General features: G+C 39.7%; 2 protein-coding genes across 2 annotated transcripts in view; one reads left to right on the top strand and one right to left on the bottom strand.

The window, feature by feature from the left end:
- The window catches only part of LOC129744187 (uncharacterized), a 44,444-nt gene extending 42,799 nt beyond the window's left edge, over nucleotides 1-1,645 (bottom strand). Inside the window, exon 1 of the mRNA XM_055736599.1 lies at nucleotides 1,488-1,645. The gene's annotated coding sequence lies outside the window, so the exon portion shown is untranslated. The remainder of the gene's footprint in view (nucleotides 1-1,487) is intronic.
- The window catches only part of LOC129744186 (serine/threonine-protein kinase ULK2), a 167,886-nt gene that overhangs the window by 110,343 nt on the left and 36,259 nt on the right, over nucleotides 1-21,284 (top strand). The window lies entirely within an intron of this gene.

Here is a 21,284-nt window from a genome sequence, read left to right as displayed (position 1 = left end):
TAAAAAATTAAAATTAAAACAAACGAAAAGAAAAATAAAACAAAAAAAAAAGATTTTAAAAAATTTAAAGAAAAAAAACAAACAAAACAAAATTATTTCAATCCAACATTTAAACAAAACGAATAAAAACATTAAATAAACAAGTTACATTAAGATTTCTGTCAAACTAAGTTATCAATTTTCGATCGAGTAAGTCCTCGACAGAAAAAAAACGCGTCTAATTGTTGATGCAATCGATCCAACCTATACCTATTACTCAATTCGGAACCGGCGACGACCAACGTTGCAAATTGCAAATATAGATTCCGATCACCGACGCTCAGTCTGGTCCAAAGTTCAGATTCACGCACGCGATTTGTTCTTTTTCACGGCCGGTCGATGCCTCAAACGTACTCGTGCTGCGGCTAATGTGCGGTAGCGTTGTTGATTGTTATTGTTACAGCCGAGACAAACATTTAACAAAAAGACCCGAAGCCGACGGGGACCACAAAGATTGTGGTGACTCCACCCCAACATCATCAAAGGAAGGCCATCTGTGCCATTCTCATCGCCCGAGTTGTCCACGTTACGTGGTTAGGCTTCCCAAAAACGAAACAAAATTACGAAAAAAAACCATTAACTGACATACATGGTCCGAACATACATATAACAATTTGGGCAACAGGGGATTTCAAGTTTCATTAATCCTCGGCAGCCCAGAATCGTTATCAGCAGCGAATACGGACGAGTGAACTCGAATCGTCATTAGAAAAAGTGTAGTACGGTACGGACACATGTCCGGTGTAACGAGACGAAATCAGTTGCCCGAACGAACAAACGATAAGACGACGCTCTAAGCTCTATAATTTAGAAAGAGTATGAGAGGGTCCGGTATCGGCGATGGACTATGAACTGTGTACGTTCGTGAAATTAGAGCTCTCCTCATTACAATGCAATGTTACATACATACAGTCATCATCGATCAAAGAATGGTTTCACTTTTTGTCCTCTCTCTTTCTTTTCGATTTTCTTCGGGTTCACTTTTCACATCGGAAAGGTGTAATCCCTTTCAACTTCGGACACCTTCTCTCAATTGTGTCCACACGAGGTTAAGAAAGAGTATAAGAAAAAATACGAATGCAAAGAATACAAATGATCTTCGGGGTAGCTGTGCCTTGCACTGATCACGTTGTTGAAAGAAGAGCGATTCTGAACCTGCTTTTCCTTCTGTTTAATCTGTGCGTAGTCCATTGCATAAAACCGGTTCGGAAGCTCGCACATTTCTTAACCGACGAGCATCGAACCTACTCGATCTTTCGATCGATCAGTCTCAATGACCCGGTACAATTACATAGTCCAGTGTAATTATCGGAGTACTAGCCAGTAGTCTGGAAATACCCGCCAATTATAGTAAGGCTCCAGCTTCCGCAATTACGTCACGGGAATCACGCCACCATCGTTATTTAGATCGTCAGTAGATCTCTAAATCGGAATATTTAAACCAATACCTGCAGAGATTGCTTCAAAAACAAAACGCCGGCTTCGGAAGATGGTATCTAACACACCTTAACGACTTCACGCGAGAGTAATCTCCTCGAAATTCTGTCGTTCCGAACGACGGTGAAGACGAGGAAAAACACGATTAGAGAACCGAACGCGACCACGTTTAATCTACAACTACCAACCTAGTCAACAATATCTACGGCGGAGCAAATCTTTAACTGAGCTTGAAGTCGGTCCCACGTTAAGGCTCTCTCTCGGTCTCTCACCATTCTCTTGACTTCGCGACTGGCTGCGCATCAACACCAACTAACAACCAACCAAACCAACCCAAAAACAAATTGCTTTCCTCCCATCGCATCCATTTGTCGTTCGACGAAGTGGGTGAGAGAAAAAGGAAAAACTTTTTCCCTGTGACAACCGTGTGTGTTATTTTCAATTATTTTTGTGTTTCAGTCGGAACCGAATCGGAGAGAAACAAACAATGGGTTGCGAAGCGAACGCCGTACTTCGGGGAGTCGTGAAAATTATTCGGAACGATTTGGGAGCAGCACTTTGATGTGTCCATCATCCCCCGTCATTGGGTCCGATAGTGGCGCTTATCATCTCTTATTTCCTCACTTGGGTGCGTTGAGATTGTTTTAGCTGAACTGATTGCTTTTTAATTGTTCTCAATACTAAACGTACTTTAAGGGACATACACTTTCAACAGGCTTCCGAGTAGGTTTGTGAAGTAATAAACATTTGGGTGAGTTTCTCTCAAAACTGATTCCACTATCATCGGTACATTGTCTGGGAAATAAAATTGGTGACAAGACAAGTGCTTCGCTTTGCTGTTTTCTGACGACAAGTGACAATGTTTACTAACGAATGGGTTGTCGTTGTTGTTTTTGTTATGGTCGTCATCATCTTTACATGGGCCGATATGAGCGATAGGCGGGACACTTACTTGCCGAGACAAACGATGATGCGTAAATGCATTTGTTGAGCACATTTGTTGTGGTCTTTGGAGACACACAGTGTTTAAGGAGGCACCCAATTTAGTGTCATTTGTTAGTCTGGCTGGTGGTACGAAAAATGTGTGTGACTTTAACTGGTACTAGACGAGGCGTTTCTTTTTTTAATGGATGGAGTGTTACAAATGTATGTCATATTGCACTGAACATTGAAATGATATTTTAAAACATGCTTCTTCAAACATATCTTTTGGTCATTATTTCAGAAATAAATCAAAAGTCACCATTACTAATTCAGTATTTTCATGTTTCTAGCGTATGTATCTACTTTGAGCGATCCGTTATGAAACAACATTTGTTTCTTTCTCAAAGAGATCCTCCAAAGAGCCAACAAACAACATGCATCATTGTTCCAAACATTGTCTTATTTCTTCTGGTCATCTCGTAAGGCTTCAGTGAGTGAGTTTCGCAACATTCGTTGGAATCACTTTACTAATCTGTTTCTCTTGATGCTGCTCAGCTAAGGACAATATTTGCGTTCCTAACTACTAAACAATGACTCGTAACCAAGCATCTTTAAGATCGTTACGACTGATAATGTGGCAAATAGCGAATTAGCATTCCACGCACAACCTTTAGTAGTGGCTTCAAGATGCTTTCCCAAACAGTGAACCTACTGAGGTTCAAACGATGTTTATCTTGAAAGTGTCTGACTTAGTGAATTTTTCAGTCGTTCATTGATAACTCGACGATACATATAATATTTTCATCCAATCGCAATTTTAATATGAATTAATAACGACGCCGGCCAAATCCCTGTAGTCGCTGAGTGTTTGGAGATAAGGGTAATGGTAACCTTGGTAAGCGATTTACCACTTTAAACCGAAACTTTTTTTCAAAAGGAATAATAATATTCTTCCGTTTGAAAAAAACCGAAACTCCTAAGCTTCTGAACTTCCTAAGTTCCTAAAGAAACTTTTGATCAAGCATAAAAAAAACCTTTATTGAATAAGCAATTTTAAGCAATTTTCGTGTTTTCGATAACGTTTCTGAAAATTACCGCTCAATTGAAAACGCTGTTGATTTCGACGTTCTGTCTATTGCAGAAAGTTTTTTTACGTGTTGTTCACGAAATATTGGTAGAAGATTGTAGAACAATTATAGAAATACTGGATCGAACTATCTTAAATAATTCATCGCCGAAACAATTTGTTTTCTCAAAGATAAGAGAAAAAGATATAAAAGGTATCGTAAAAGTAAAACTCAGCTGGGTAAAACTGCTTACCGAATTGCGACCAATGTTTTCATTACTTTGCATAAATAGAGCTCAACGTATCCCCTACTTGAATAAACTTCAAAGAGGTATTCAATCAGAACTGAGACGTTTTCGGAAGTATGTCAACTCCAAACGTAAGACAAAGTTAGTTATTTTTAACAATATTCATATCTCATAAGCCGACACAGAAAAAAACACATCTCCTCTTTGATAATCCGATTTGTCTTTTATTTTTTCATTGCGGAGTTATTATTACAGCCGAAGCTGGGAAACCTCCTAAAGCAACGTAATTACAATTCACAGTTAAAACATCATCAAATTAAAATAAATAGGTATAAAAATCCAAAGCAAGGAAAAATATGATTCTTTATTCATGAATATTTTTAATTCGTGGTCTCATATGGAGGTCGAATAGCCTTCTACTCAGCTCCAACTATGGACTTTGTAAGTATCGATAAGAACTTAAATTTTAAGCTGAGTAAAATGCAATTCATTCGGCAAACTAAGCTTTTAAGAGCCTGTTTTATGAATCTTTTGGTTACTTTGGATATTATCAGTTTTGTCTTCTCTTAGTGCAAACTCAACTGTATTACCTTTTGTCTTTGTGATGTTAAAACAATCTAAAATGTAAGTATTCACTATGAAGAACTACAGAAGCCTTCTCTTTTGCAGAAAATGCAATTTCGAGAAATATATAAATTTGAAATGGAAAATGCACTCTTTCTACAGCAAATGTGAAGAAGAAGAAAAATCGTTTCCAATTGCCGATTGAGGATTGCCCAAACAGTCTTTAAAATTCCTTTAAACTCTTCTTTGTGTGAATATTTTTAAATGAGTCATTCACTCCCATTTTTCAACTGTTCAAATAGATTTCAGTTTAAGTTTTATTTAAAAAAAATGACACTTCTGGGGAAAAATGCATTTAACCTAGATTTTTAATAATCAGACAAAAAAAATTTAAAAGTGATAAAAAATTCAGATCCTTGATTTTTTATATTTAATCCAAATTAAAAATTTTCTTCCTTCGATTTCACCCTTCTTAGTTCTTAAATGCTATCACAAAATGTAAGGGTAAACTACAAATATAACAAAGACTGGTGCACTCTGATTATGCCCAATAAGTGTCATCGACGGTCGGTATCGATTATGTTATAATTGACGCACTCTGGGTGTTGATTTTTTCACCCCTAGCAAAAGACTTCAATTGCACTTTATCGTTTTCTTTTTATCGAAATGCTGAACCGAGACCGTACGACTATAATAAAATACACAACTTCCTATCGGTCGGACTAATTGAATCTATTAACATACAGTGGCTCGTGCCAGTTCCAGACAAAGAAACTGATGGTGCTTTCAAGGAAAGATATGAACCCCCTGGCGGCGCTAATATGATTCCAAACAAGAATAAAAATGGAACCATTCAGGATCATAATAATTTTTATTGAAATAAAGTGCACTGCCGATTGAAATACAATCCATATAGATTTTCAGCGAGACAACGACAAATATCACCCCACATGCTTTCGAGCTGGAGTCTTTTGGGATGTTTTTTTTCCCTCTATATTTCCAAAGCTTTTCTTGAGAAGGGAACGGATAACGATGTAACGACTGCCAATAATTCATTGCCAATCGGTTCCGAAAAGACTCCCGAGGAAATGTTCAGGAAGTCGTCGAAGACGGGACCACCAGTTTCATTCCCAACAACAAACAACAAATCATAGGCCAAGACAAGGTGCCCGACCGAAGGGTGAGCTCGTAAAGCGTAAGAATGCCAAACAAATCTTGCTGCAATTTATTTAGCCTTTAGACCAAAAATCTCCCGGGAGGGATGTTAGCTCCCGGTTGCAAAATTCATGCCGACGACGACGTATCGAAGACGTAAGACAAAAACAAAAATCTGAGAAGACAGAATGGTGTTGCATAAAACTAAGAAGATCCGAACGTATCGATTCGATTGTAGACCTATAAAATCCGTACATTTATGGGCAACCATAATCGCGCTGTCTTGCATCCGGAAGCGACCCTGATTTGTTTTTCGAAAAAGAGAAAAAAAAACAATTCGCCTAAAAACCCAAACAACTTTGTATTGACGCAAAAGGTAAACAATTTACTGAAAAATAAACGATGTTTTTGACGCGTTTCAGCAATCGTAAATGCAGAAAAATAAAAACGATGATGTTGTGCCAAAAAAGTAACAGTCCGAAGGAAGACACACACACGTGATGTCTGGAAATTGCAAAACTATGAAAAAAGGCTCATCCAAACATGCAATCTAAACGCGAAATTGATGGATAAAAACGAAACTGAAATCTAAATCGATTTGTGTTCTAATTCAAAAGCAATTTTGTTTTCTCTTCCTTCAACCATTTATGAATGATAACTGTTAGTCATTTGAAAAAATAAAATAAAATACCGAAATTGGGGAATCGACCACGCGCCTTCCCAATTGAATTGACACTCGGTTCGGTTGCAATTGACATGTCCATCAGTTGGACGGATTGGACTTTGCTCGGTTTATAAATTTCTAATGCGATGCAACTGGAAAATCAATCTCAATTGTCAAACGTTCTAGTTCTTGGCATTGATAGAGGGAAAAAACTAAATAGTTTTGACTTCTACAATTGATGTATTCATAAAAAGAGTAATGTTATCAGAGGTAAAGTTCCCTACTGAAATGATCGGTCCAAATTTTTTATGAACTTTCCTATTCGTGAATAAAAAAAACTTTCCTACAGACAAAAAAGGAAATTTGAACAAGAAGAATAAATAAAAAAAACTCAGAGTAAACAGCTACATAGTTGAAACTCTTTTGTGGAACAGATAAAGTGATTAAAATATATTTACTCACTAAGAGGAAAGGTTCAGAAAACCAGATTTTTGTTGGAAACCAGCAAACATGATTCGGTTTGCCGAATCAAGCAATTGATCCGTATTGCTGAAAATTTAACATAACAATATGAACGGCCCCTTTTCATTGACGATTCAGCTAAGATCTCCTTAAGGAATATAAGATGTTTATCATTCACAGATTCTGTACTCAGAGACCGTGGCAGAACCCGCGATACCAAAACGCATAATGAACGGATAATTTATTAGATATTCTAATAAAAATGTCTTCTAAAATGGATGTCTGTGATTTGGAAGTTCGTTTAAGAAGAGGATTTGGATGTCCTTTAGACTAGTCAGAATTAGGTCAAAAAAGTATCAAACGGTTTTGGATTTCTATTGAGCCCAATAACAACTGTGCAAAATTTAGTGGCTCTAGGATTTGAAATGGGCAGCAGCAAAAAAAAAATCAAAATTTGTATGGAATTTAGTATTTTAAAAAGTGACTTTTTTGTTCAAAAAATCCTACAGCCTCACCTTTGCACTGAACTCAACTTCCTCAAGCTGCATTTTATTGCTGAAAATTCAAAGAACAACTTTGCCGAAGACCATGAATTTGTGAAAGATGCGTCAATAAACAGTTGTGATGATTTCAAAATCAATCATTAAATTTAATTTTTATTAACAATTTTTCAGATTTCACCTCTGCACTGAATGTTGATTTTATGAGGGATAATCTCCCCCCCCCCCCCCTTTTGGAGGTGGGAGCGTTTTTGGCTCATCAGAATCAAGTTTCGGCCCTCAGATAAACTGTTACTGCAATGAAAAGTAGGCTGGTTCAACAACATTAATTTATTCATATTTTTGGCAAAATATCCACTGGTTTTTCTAATGGCTGGTGCGTCCGAAGATCTTCACCGGATTGCGCGCATTGAATCGATCGAAGAGATGGCCAACAAAATCATCTCCAACTTCAGAGGCAAATCGATGCAGTCTTCCATCGCAGAGATTCGTTCTCTCTACAATTAGTTTAATTTTAGGATAGTTTTAGTTTTTAGTTGTAAGTTTAAAATATTTTTGACATTACAGGATGTTCTCCTACAAAAAAAAAACTTGATTGTGCTCAGCAAATATAAGTCAAATAAATAAATTTTAATGATTAGTAAACTATAGGGCTCTGGACAGTTCATTATTGAACTGAACACCTAATGTAATGTAATAATGTAATATAAATGTAATGATGAATTGGTACGAATAAAGACATATTAAAAAAAAAAAAAAAATGGCTGGTGCCGGGTGCGTGTGTGCAAAACTTGAGGTTTTGAGTGGTGCTAGGGTGCTGTCGTTTGACCGACTCGTATCATCGTTACTTTTGGGAGTGACCTGGTTTTCCAGTGTTTTTATCATAAAAGTGATAGGGGAAGGTGGCCTGAGGTGTGCTATGTGCTATGTGCTAGAAAAGATCAGGGTTGTAATCTGACCCAGTTTCATTGTACTTATAATTGGAAGACAATCGTCATGTATATCGAAGCTAAGTATATATAAGATTAATTTTAAAACTAAAATATGTATAGCTGAGTGCAAATATTACAATGTCTGACATTTGCTAATATTCTTATCATAAATTAAAATTGAAAACGATTTATGTCATTTTTCCATTTTGATTAAACTATTTTTTTATTTGTGGGTTTAGTTCGTTGCCGCAGCTCGTGAAGTACAGGATAGCCTTCAAGTCTTCTAAGCCAACGATCAGGATATCGAATCCCGGTCACGCCATACCTAGTACACATTCTATGGGTTGGTGGTTTCAGCATTTGTAAGACTGCTAGCATCATATCCTCGAAAGTTAGAGTAAGGTAAAAAGAGATATCGAGAAAACATCGAGTTTCCTTAAGATCCTGTGTGTGTTTGTGTTCGTTGTTCGTATATTCGTAGCTCTGATATTCTGATATTCACTCCTGTGCGAAATCTTAACGCTAACGTTTGCATTGAAGTTCTATAGAAGTTCCTTATGGAACCAAATAGTTCGTAACAAGTTCAGCACAGAACCAAAAAGTTCAAAATATGTTCTGCATAGAACCAAAAAAAATGTGAGAAGTTCGAAACGAAGCACGATACGCCAAATTGAATCTTGGATTTTTAAGGTCCTTGGAACGCACAAAAATGATATATGCTACTTGTTTAGTCTTTTTATGTTCGATCAGAAGTCCAATTTACGCACCCATTTACATATCTCTCAAGTACCTTTTATTCAGTCAAATGTGAACTTTTAATGCACAAGATTAAGTAACTATGCGTCTTTTGGTTACTTGGGATGCGTCATGAAATGTACCATGGATACTTGTACCGGGGCCAGTCATAATGTTTAACAATAGTTCGCGCTTGCTTTTCATTTTATTACATTTTTTTATTTTCGTTACTTAATTTATCGGCCTTTTCGATGAAAAGTGATGTCCTTTTTAGTAAGAACATTTTAAGATTATGATTTTTTTTATAGACAGATAGAAAGTTAGAAGAAATGAAAGATGGTGAAAATGAACGAGTACAATTTATTAGAAGCATTATCATCACATACCAAATTTTTGTTCGGCACGGGCCAACTACTGTGAAGTGGTAGACACAGATAGAGTTGCATCTACCACCACACATTAGTTGGGCAGCGTGAATTGCCCCACAAGCTGGTGGGCCGCTACAAAATAAAAAAAAAGCTCAAACTCGCAGTGCGAACGAACAAAAAATATCTCAATCTTCATAAAATTAAAACTTTTTCATAAAAAAAATCTTAAACACGGCATCGTGGCATCGGTAGCAAGGTTGCCGAAATCACAGAAAAATCTGTAATTTTACACACTTTTGAGCAAATTTTCATTACAGAATCTGTGTCACAGAACACAGAATTTTGAAATATTCACAGATTACACAGATTTTTCGAATTTTAAATGGATTTCCAAAATTATAAGTATAAAATTTAGATTTCTTACTTTGAATTGGTAAAAAATATGAATAGATTGGTAATGTTTATTGATTTTTTCAACTAAAATGTAGAAAAGACCCAATCCATTCTGAATTTTAAATGAAATTGAAGGAAATAGCGTCACAGAAAACCATCACAGAATTTTTGAGTAAAATCACAGAAAGTCAGATTTTTTTTCTTCTCAAAAACACAGAATTTTTTTTCGGCAACCTTGATCGGTAGTAGTCCACTATCAGACTATCGACTGTAATGTTTCGCAACCAAATCCCGGTTGTAACGAACGCGATAAAAACAAACTGAAAAAGCTACACATCGATAGATCCGTTTCTGAGTTAAAGGGAGCTTATCTGAGCGTTCACATATCATCTCGACCAGTGCCACCCGCAATTCCTCCTCTGTTGTGACCTCGCCCAGGTTTTCAATCCGGAAGGTCTCCTCTTTACAGCAGGCGCGTGCCTCAGCCTTGTCACCAAAGGCTTCCGCCGCCTTAGCCGGGAAGGTATCACTGGAGTTTTCCGCTTAAGTCCCAGGATCATCTCGTCGGTGCGAGTCCGATGGATTCTTCGGAAGTTGTCATCGAGATAGGCGAGGTTCTCGTCGGTACGCATTTGTCTTTATGCATCTGCGTAGGTGCCCTCAGATGCCTTGACGAAAATCGCCTCTTCCCTCTCCCTGACGACACGTTTGCGTTATTAAGGTCGGGGTTTATGCGATACCGTCTGCCACTCGGTGTTCGCGCTCGTAAACTCGCTTGCATTCCCTGCAGAGCCGTCTTCCCTCTTCTTAGCGCTGGCCTCAGTTTGAGTAAAGGCACTGACCTTCTTCGGGCGGATGGTATCCGCCATCAAAGGGGTCTCTGCCCACGCTCTTAAGCTTTGGCCTCGGGTTCTGTAAGACGTTACACCACAGCTTTATTGGCTGTGATGAAAAACTGCGTCATCCTGGCTAGCTTTTCTTGTATTTCATTGTCAATGTTAGACTGCCCCTTTATACATTCTACATACAAGGTCAGCGATGTCAGCCATGGCCGTCACGAGTCCCACCGGTGCTTCAGGGTCTCTCGCCCTTCTCCGTTCTATCATCTTTGCCTTTTTTTTTTGAAATTTTATTCATTTTAAATCCTACATAATCCTAAAGAATCCATGGTCATATACAATGTCATATTCAAAGGTCTTTATAAGGAGGGAAGTGGAAGGGTAGTTCTCTCGGCCGTACATCTGCAACTTGCAGACACGTTTCCGCTCTGCACCACGTGGAGGTGGAACTACTTCGCAGAGCCGTCTTGGTCCCCCTGGCTCTGGGTCCATGGCATGGGTACAATGGGAAGACTCATGATATACTCCGTGTATACCTCCTACTCCCTAAACTCTACCTGGAGCCGCAGACCTAGTTGCCACCTCGAACTGGTTAACACTCTATGCTTCAATAGTGGGAAGTCTCGCTTCGCGCTAGTGCGCTCCAAGGCAATGCTCATTGACGAGACCACTTTCAGCAAAACCTCTCATCCTTACGACTCGACCTCCGAATTCTCCTCTAATGACTTGAGATTCGACATCTCCTCGCAATGATTCGAGATTCCCACATAAACCTTTCCTCTACAAGACTCGAGGCCTGATCTCTCTTCTAACGAACGACTTCGCATCGACTTGAGGTTGACCTATCCTCTGCACGATTAAAGGCCCGATCTCTTCCCTAGTGACTCGAGATCTGACCTCTTCTCGTAATGGCTCGAGGTGACCACTTGTACCCCTCCTCTTGTTAATTCAAGACCTGATCTCTCCTCTTACTACTCGAGACCCGACCTCTTATCATAAGGACTCGGGGTTGACCACACAAACTTCTCCTCCTGAAGATTCAAGGCTTGGCCCCTCCTATAACGACTCGAATCCCGACCTCTTATCTCCAGGATTCGAGGTTTGCCACCTTTATGCTCGTTGTGTGCCGATCGAGAGCAGCTTATCCTAGACTCGCGCCTTGCACAACAAACGCGCGGAACTTAACGCAACTACTCCGATGATTCCCGACGAAGACGTCATCTTACTCCGACTCGAATGACTCACTCGGCGTCGAGAGCCACTCTACCCGTGGGTATTCCCCTTTCTCAACGATTTCCACTGAGAAGAAGGTCGAGTCTTATCCCCGCAGCTTCGGTCGTTGGGAACCGCACTACTCGGATACTCCCCGAAGGTGGAGCACGGCATCCGCTACGCAGAAGATATTGCCTTATCTTTGTAGCTTCAAACCGTGGTGTCGGACGCACACTACTCGACAGCCTCCCGTCGATGGGGTCAGTCAACATATTCGGGACTTTGAGGGCTACGACTTGGTCTGCTGCATGTGTGCCGTTCATCGGTGTTCATCGAAGTGCTGCTTCCACCTTTTGATCACCTCACGATTGTCCGTCAGGATACCTCCGTCCTTATCCCGGCATAATTTGGCTCGCGGCACGAAGCTTTTGCGAGATGCGTTGAGCGCCGACAGTTCTATCAGAAGATAAAAAAAAAAGATATAACTTACGGCGCTTTTTATTCTGGAAAATTCGGACTAGCAGCTTCTTCCGTTGTCGGAGGTTTTCCACGTTTCGACGGGTGTTCTTTACACTACTGCCGCTCGCACGGCGTTCTCTTCGTCCATCACCCTCCTACATTCCTCGTCGAACCAGTCGTTCCGTCGTGTTTGTTCCACATGCCCGATGACGTTCTCCGCAACGCTGTTGATGGTATCTGATGGTATCCCAACATTCCTCGAGAGAGGTATCGTCAAGTTCGCCCTCTGCCGACAGCGCTGCTTTGAGCGTTTGCACGTAATTAGCTGCGCCCTCAGGTTGCTTCAGTCGTGCGATACTTAACCGAGACGGGCGTCGGTTTCGTATGTTGTTCACTACGGAGAGTATTGGACGAATCACCATATAGTGATCTGACTCGATGAAGGCGCCTCGACAGAATCTGTCGTCGATGATTTCCGAGAAGTGCCGACTGTCTATCAAAACGTGGTCGATCTGTGATCTTCAGGTAAACTTGTATTGGAGGCGGTGCTGGAAAAAGGAACTACGTACGGCCATTCGTTTGGACGCGGTGAAATCTATGAGTCTAAAGCCGTTTTCGTTGGTCAGCTGGTGCGCACTGAATCTTCCAATTGTCGGTTTGAATTCCTCCACCTGACCGACCTGAGCGTTAAAATCTCCGATGACGATTTGGATATCATGCTTTGGGCAGCTAACGGAATACCAAATTCACGTTCCAGCTGCGCGTAGAATTCGCCCTTGTCGTCACCGGTAATTCCAAGGTGAGGGCTGTGCACGTCTATGATACTGATGTTGAAGAGGCGGCCCTTGATTCTCAACCGGCACATTCGTGAGTCGATCGGCCACCACCCGATCACGCGCTTCTGCATTTTCACTATAAAAGCTGTTCTAAGCTCGCGTGTGTTGACGCAGCTCTGGTAGATGGTATGACCATCTTAGAACGTTTATACCGTGGAGCCCTTCCAACATACCTCCTGCAGCGCTACGATGTAGAATTTGGGGCTTTTTAGTTACTTGGAGAGCACGTGGGTGTAGCCCATGAAATTTAGAGATCCGCAGTTCCATGTTCAAGTTTCCAATCGCTGTTCCTTTTTTGTCGCTAGGCCCGCAGCTAACCCCACTATCTCGCAGGAGGACTGTCGTAATGTTGCTATTTTGGGTTCCGGACATTACCAGGACATTGTTGTACTCCGCAGCCCCTGACTTGGAGAACAGACGCATACGGAACCCCCTCAGTTAGCTTGCGACCAAAGCATCCACTGAGGTTTGGTCTCCGATCCCGGTAGAGTTCCTCGGACCCCAGCCAGTACCAAGGGGAGGTTGAGAATCGGAGTTTTACCTTTACCCGAAGGTTGGGTGTATGGGGTCCAGAATTGCACATTATCTACCATTCGCCAGCACATGAACATGCATAAGCTGACTCACACAGATAGCTTGAAATTACACTTCAGCAATTGTGCCGAGCATGAGGCCGTGAAAAAAGTGAACTTTTCAAATCTCAATAAACATGTCGGTTTTATGTTGTGTTACGGAAATTATTGATGTTAAGAAATGTAAAATATTTTCAATTTTGTTTTGATACCTACATGATAACTACACGGAATAAAACGAGTTTATTGGAATATCACTGAGTATTTGTCAAATAGGGTCAAAGAGGAGTATAGGTCCAAGTCGTCCAAGGTAGGCCAATTAACCCAACATTCTCATAGCAGACCGAATCGAATCCAATGCAAACAAGCAACGACAGCTGAGATTCAACTGAATGGAAATTCTTGTTTTATTCAAGGATATGAGCTAGAACTATTATTACATTGTATGGGGATTATTTTTTTCATATCTAACAATTTGCACCGGGGGTTTTTAGGTCTTCCCTCAAATTGGAAACTGGGTTCATTTTTACGACTTGAAAAACATGTATTTTTTCGAAGTTCTAAAATTTTTGTTTTTAAGTTAGATTTGGTTAGATTTTTATGTTAATAAAATAAAACCATTTTTCAAAGCTACATAACTCTGTTATTTTTTTTAACGGAAATCATAAAATAGCACATCACAACGCATTGAAATTTTATCCGCTTTTCAAATAAAATATTTAAAAAAATTAAGTAATTGTCTTAATAATAAAAAATTGTAAATAAGTTTTAAATGGTGTCTAAAAGTACCGTCTACATGACCGATTATTCTGCAAAAAATACCATTGTATTACTCAATGTATGAGCGCAATTCTATACTTCTTCTATCCATCTATAATTTTTAAATTTTGCAATATTCTCACTATGAGAACATTCACCGATAAGGCTGTAAAAATTAAGTTCAAACAAAATTCACGGTGATTATTCTTAATTAATATGATGCAACTTTCATCTGAATAACCGAATCTAACTCAAAAAATGAGAAAAACTGAAAAAAATGTGTTTTTTAAGTCGTTAAAAAAATATTTTTTTAATTTTGGGGAAGATTTGAAGACTCTCGGCGCAAACCCGTCTGATAATAAAAAAAACCCATATGCGAGATTAGAAATTTTAAAACAAGCCAAAATCCTCTCCTGACCTATGATATTGATACACTCTGAAAAATGAGATTAAGGAATTTTAATGGGTCTGTATATCTGATGAAATCATTATAAAACAGTTAAACGAGCATGGTACTGATATTGTTAATCATCGGATGTGTTCCATTGTTTTGAATCACGTGCACGCTTATCGCTACATTATTCGGCTGAATCGATGATTACAAAATTGATGATAGTAATACGAGTAGTAGAGCGCTTGGAAACAATTCTAAATGATATGGTGACATTTCTGCTTGACATTGAGAGAAAATTTTATTGTTTTTTTTGGACTATAAATTTGATCCAGGGGAAACATATAGTTGAAGCTGGGTTTTAGGAAACTTTAAAATTAATGAGATAGAAAGATTATCAAGAAATATTCCATTACTTATTCACCCATGCAAACAAAAGGTTTTGATATGTGCAGGATTTTCATTGATTTCTATTTTAAATAAATGCATATTTTATTTCTTGTATCAAATGTTGTCAAGAATAAACTTTAATCATCAAACACCTTCTTTAGCATGGCACAGAATGCCTTAAATTGAACAGAAAACATCGGAACAGCATACTAAACCAGCTTCGAATGGGTTACAACTATTCCGATTTTCTGTTCGAAATTCCGTATTCTATCCTACCATTCTGTCCCGAATTCTTCGTTCTTGCATTCTTCTTTTCCCTAATAGGTCCCATGGGCGTTTCTGGTTGTTATGGCTCGTTAGACGCTTCGAATGGAGCCGTTAGGGTTTCGGGTTTCGGGTTGCGAGGTCAGCAGAAAATTTTATCAACCAAACAGAAAACGGAACGAAACCAAGAATGCCTGCTGGCTAGAAGTTGTTAGTAGTTTTTTTTTTCATTTTGGTATTGGTTTTCTTCTTGTCTTTCGGTTGATGACATGTAGATTCTTCTTGGACGTTCACTAATCAAATCAGCTGGAACCGGAAGCTTTAGAATCTTTTAAAATCTGAATATCTAGCTTCGCGTTCGATAGGAATGTTGAACTTAAATTGAATTAAAGTCTTCCTTCCTTCTAATATCAATTTCTTCTTTTGTCACCCCCCCTTCGAAATTTTCAAAAACCCGAAGGGGGAAATAAATAAAGTTTGAAGTTTTTAAGGTAAATTTCGAAAAAAAAATCGAGAATCCAAATGACTACAAGACGAAAAAGACATATTTTGGAAAATGGAAGTTATTTCACCTTTTGTATTCTTGATTTCATTGAATTTTTCGATAAAAAATTACTTGTTCTTTAGGTTTTGTGCAATAATACTTTGTTGCATACAAGCTTTCGTGAAATTTATTCCAATTTATTTGTTTTTCACATTATTTTTTATTGTCCCCCCCCCCCCCTCGCGATGTTCCAACTCCGAGTGACAAAATAAGGATTTGATATTTGTTCCGGCCTTATTAGTCAAACCATTTTTTCTAGTGTAGTAGAATTTACACCTTGATTCAATTTAAGAATTATTTTACGAAATTTCGGATTCAAAAGCTACTGCTACAAAAGATAGACTATTGAAATTTTCTAATAATGAATGTTCCAATTGTCCCACCCTTCCGGTTACAATAATTGCTTTCCATTCTTTGGAACCCCTTAGTTTTAAAATCGAATCAAAAACCTCATTCAAGGTAATTGAATTTCCCAATCGACAGAAAAAAAACCCAACACATATTACCGAAGTCAGTTGCGTGTCAAATTATTGTTGTGCAGACTGCATAGAAGTGTCACGCGCTTCCGTTTTGATCGGTTTGCCATGGCCAAGCTTCTGAAAATCAATCATTTTCACTGAGCCATGCTTGACTACATTCAGAGCCAACAAATCAAAGCAGTCAAATTTTCCTTCTTCAACCAAATCATACAAACAATCATGCATGACAACGACGCTTCTGTATTTGAAACACTTTTGCGATACATGATGAGGTAAAAAAGGACGCAGACTATCAGCAACGAACGTCTCGATGCTGATTTCCTTCCCTTGACGACTTTCAACCTTTAGGATCATAACTGATATGTATCAGTTCTGAGCGATCTATGTAGGCTATCAGATGATTTTTTATTTTTCGTTTTGCCTAGAAGGACAAAATCATGACTAGGTAACCGCAATGAACTGTCCAGCATGTGCTACAGCTTTTTTGAACATGTGGTCCTGGTATTTATTCAGATTTTTCCTTTTGAAACATTAATGATCGTCTATCAATAACGAGCATTATCAACAATGATGCGAGGATAGACGTTCGGAAATGATTGAGGGAGCGACGTTCAAAATGTATCACCAAGTATGTCGATCACCGTCGATTAGCCACGTGACGAATAGCAACGGTAGCCTCCGGTGGGGCATGGTATATCTTCTTGTATCAAGTTAGTGTTGATTTTCGACATATATTCAATGGGTACTTTTACCACGTGCGTATCACAGCACTCGGAGGTAGCATCATTCTAGCTAGAAACCATTCCTGATTGCTTTTCTTGAGCGATTTTCCAACCACATGGCCCTTATGCTTCCGATTCCAAAATTCACACAATCAACAGCAGAGAAAGCATTTCGCTCAACACCTCCGTGGCTTACGGAAAATCATTAATCACCCAAGGTTCGAAACCTGGACGACCCTCGAGCACCGGTCTAACGGTAGCAAAAACATGGGCGATCTAGATACATTTGGGAAGCCAATCCCCCGAAAATCAATTCACTCTCACTGCTGCACGACTGCTGTCACATTTCGGAATGCGTCGAACTTCTGATGGCCAGCTTCCTTGTGACAGCTTTGAATGTAACTTCAAACAAACTGCATTTTCAGTTTGAATGGACGGGAACCACTCAAAATTTCGTGGCCCGCGTCTGACTATGCGATGATCCCGTAGGAGAGCGAAAAGAGTCATGTTGAAAAAAAAAATTCCTGAAAAAAAATCAGAACAAAATAAACAAAAACAATAAACAGAACGACTCGAAATGGCACAGCCCGAAAAAGAGGTGCATCAGTTTCTGTATGACGATGCAGCATTAGGGTGAGTCAATTTCGAATTTGGTTTGAAAATTTTCTAAGTTAAGGCATGAGTAGAATATTTTGAAAAGTGAGAAATACGACATTAAAAGTGAAACGTAAGAAGTGAGAAATGAAAAGCGATAAGTCGTGAATCATGAGAAGTGAGACTTTAGGAGTGACATTCTTCTTACATTTCACGTCTCACTTCTCTTGACTCACTTCTCCAGTCTCACTTTCCTTCATGTTGAGGCCAAGATTTTTGCTATAATATGTCGCATGTCATGATCCCATAACTTTGACATATTTTTTTAGGAACCGGCCAGATTGGCCATGGCCACGACCCAGTATCCTCGAATCGCTTCGCCTATCGATTTCCTTCATGAGGAATCCAAAGGTTTTGTGAAATATGTCACAAGTCACGATCTGATAACTTTAATTTGGAAATGGCGGAACCGCTTACCCTTATATTGTTCAATAGCATCAAACGAATGTCATGAAAAAATAATGTCGTGGTCCATCAGCAACAAAATTTATCATTATAATTCCTTGGGATACCACAGTTGCTTGGAACCCAAAATAAAAATACTCTGTTCCTTATGGCCAGGTTTCTCAGTGCAGCAATACACTCCTATACTAAGGCTATGATCATTAAGTATCCGGGCACTTCATTTCGGTGATTGCTACGTTAATAGGGCTCGGATATTCAAAGAGATTGTTGAGCCCAATCGCTTCGTAAATTTTTCATTGTCAACGTGAAAACTCATGAACTGTTGTTTTTTTCTATATTTGTTTGGCTCAAATGGTTAAGAAGGATAAGGATCCACTCTTGGATGTTAACGAAGTTCAAATCAAGAATCGGAGTGGAGCCCTTGATCAGAACTATGATAAAAAGTCTATGGTTATTGGGGATAACTGAAAGCAGACCTCTCATCTATGTAGTAAATCCGTTTCCAACAGAGAAAAATTGTTGCCTGACTAGAAGACACCAAGTAAATAACTAATAGCTTGGAGTAACATGTGAACGTACTTAGTGCTTAAAAAGCGGCTTGGCTATCAGAGAATTTGTAGATGCTAGTGTATCTGTATCCTCTTTTCAAACAGGCTAATATGCCTTCTAGAATTGCTTGAATTTCAGCTTGGAATACTGTTTGTTAGCCAGTTTCCCATAGGAATTGAGTTCCTAAGTCTAGATCATAACACCCCTGCCCCAGTTCTATTCTCCACTTTTGACCCAACAGTATAAGAATTTAATCGATCCGGGAGGAACCACAGGCCCATCTAACTCCCACAAGCTCCTATACTCTATTTGTTTATTCAATCAACAGACCAAGTATAGGTCCAAATGACGACTTAAAGTTAAGTGACACAAAATTTATATCTAACTAGCGATTTCTCAATATTGTTATTACGTTTCTTCGGAAAACAGCCCTCGAAACGTCAAAGTCGAAGAGGTCGGAAAAGCGGTTTTCATGACACCGATGAATTGGCGACTATTGGCTCCATAGTTGTTCAATCGAAAGGAAACATACAGTTGAATGTCCTGGTTTCTTAGTTCATGGGGTCTTACACTAAGAGGAATAGCTTCCAGTAGCGTAGGACAATCGATTCGCGATGTCAGTAGATCGGCAACGAAAGAGGCTCGTGTTACATTTCTTCGGGCTTGAAAAGTATGCATGTCTATGAGATGACATCGATCATTCGATGTTCGTAGCTTGGCAGGTGAAACGGGTCTTGCCAGTTTAGGTGTCTGAGGGCATAACGCAAAAAGCACCGCTGGATAGTCTCGAACCGCTCGGTACCGTTCTGGTAGTAGGGACACCGAGGATGGATCGAACTATGCTGCAATACAGACTCTTCAGGCAGTACACTTCCTTGAACTCCTTGGTCACTCGAAATAAAAATTCGAGGCTTCTAGAAGCTTTATCGACGATGTAGTTTGTATGTGTTTTGAATACCAGCTTACGGTCGAGTATTACGCCCAAATCATTGATGTGGTCCACCCGCGCAATGGACTCATCCCCTAAGAAGTACTCCGCGCAATAAGGCTGCCGTCTTCGTGAGAAACTGATGACTGCACATTTACTGCGATTCAGAGGCAGGCAGTTGATGTCGCAACACTGTGCGAATAGATTAAACTAATTTTGCAGAAAATCAATGCCGTCCTGACCGTTTATGGTGTAGAACAGTTTATGATCATCAGCATAACAAAGTTTTGGGCCGTAGAAGAGTGAGAGCAAATCGTTAAAATAGATAAGGAAGATAATCGGTCCTAGGTGACTACCTTGGGGCACACCGGAGGAGGCAGTGCGAACTGTCAATTTACTTTTAGTTAAGTAACTGAGGTACCAGCCAAGTAAAGATCCGCAGAATCCTAAGCCTCAAAGCTTACCAATGGCGATATCGTGGTTCACCTTACCAAACGCTGTTGACAAATCGGTATAAATGGCGTCAGTTTGAGACTTAGCAGCAAAACTTTCGTGTACATAGGAGGTGAAGGTCAACAGGTTAGTTGCCGTGGAGCGTTTGGGCATAAAATCGTGCTGATCTACTACAATCGTGCTCATGCAAAAGCCGAGTGGCGAAACATTCCTAACAACACTCTCAACATGTTCTCGGGATGTTGAAGCGGTAGCAAAGATACTCGAGAATTTTTGAGCAAAGAGAACAGATTCCGCAATCAGAGTTGCAATGTAGCCATTCAGAAACATTTGAGTCGGAATACCAGGTTCATGCCGCTGACTTTTTACATGCTTCTAGAACAATTTTGGGTTGGACTTGATGTTACGTTTTACTCGAAAAAGATAACTTCGGTAACGACGCTACTGGCTTTTTTAATAAGCGGAGTTCAGTCTTTGATATACATCCTTAGTTTGGAAGGATTTGAGGTTATAGTGATTTTTAAGGACTTATCTCTTCGCCGTCTCCAGACGACGCAGTTCTTTCGTAAACCAGGGTGTCCGCAAATTCCCGGAAGTCATACGTTTTGACATATGGTGGTCGATAACGTAATTTAAGATATGCGAAAAGGTTCCGGCCGCAGCATTGGGTTTCAATAGATCGAGATTAGATTCCCAGTCGATAACGAACGGAGCAGGAGTCGAATCAATAGTCGGAACGAGACCCTTCGCTAGCAAATCCAAAGATCCAACATCCGGCCGTTTTCATGAGTAACTCTGTTAATTTGACGCAAGGTTGCCGTACTAAGGGAGTCTAGTATGATGTTTGAAGGCACCGAGAACGTAGAGCGCACGGGATCCGGGTACAAAAAACTACCATGGTTGAAGCACCACTTCAAACTGGGCATATTCGGGGACACAAAGAGTAACTCACTTTGGATAAGCAGGTACAACACGCATACGTAGAGTTTTCGGTTGCCAAGATCGATGCGGATCCACCCAAGTTGCAAGTCGTGCCAGGAGTCATGGTCAATGAGCTGTGTACGGAAATTGGATTCAACAGCAATTAAAACTCTACCTCTAGTGTTCTTCTTGCTATTACTGCGGTTACAACGAAAAAAAACCGTAATCTGGTCCAAATATCCGACTCGAGATGTAAAGTGGTTCAGCCACGTTTCCGTGAAAGCGATGACGTCGTAGCAGGAACAAGAGCTGACGAGCAGATAATCTGCTAGGTAGGAGTTTATTCCCCCGACATTCTGGTAGTCCATGGTGAGTGAATCATAAGATTCCATCGCAGAACTGGAGTCTCGAACGATTGAA

Source organism: Uranotaenia lowii, chromosome 2 (assembly GCF_029784155.1).
Source record: "Uranotaenia lowii strain MFRU-FL chromosome 2, ASM2978415v1, whole genome shotgun sequence".
Lineage (NCBI taxonomy): Eukaryota > Metazoa > Arthropoda > Insecta > Diptera > Culicidae > Uranotaenia > Uranotaenia lowii.
Note: the sequence above shows the minus strand (reverse complement) of the source record. Positions and strands in the feature narration are given on the sequence as shown.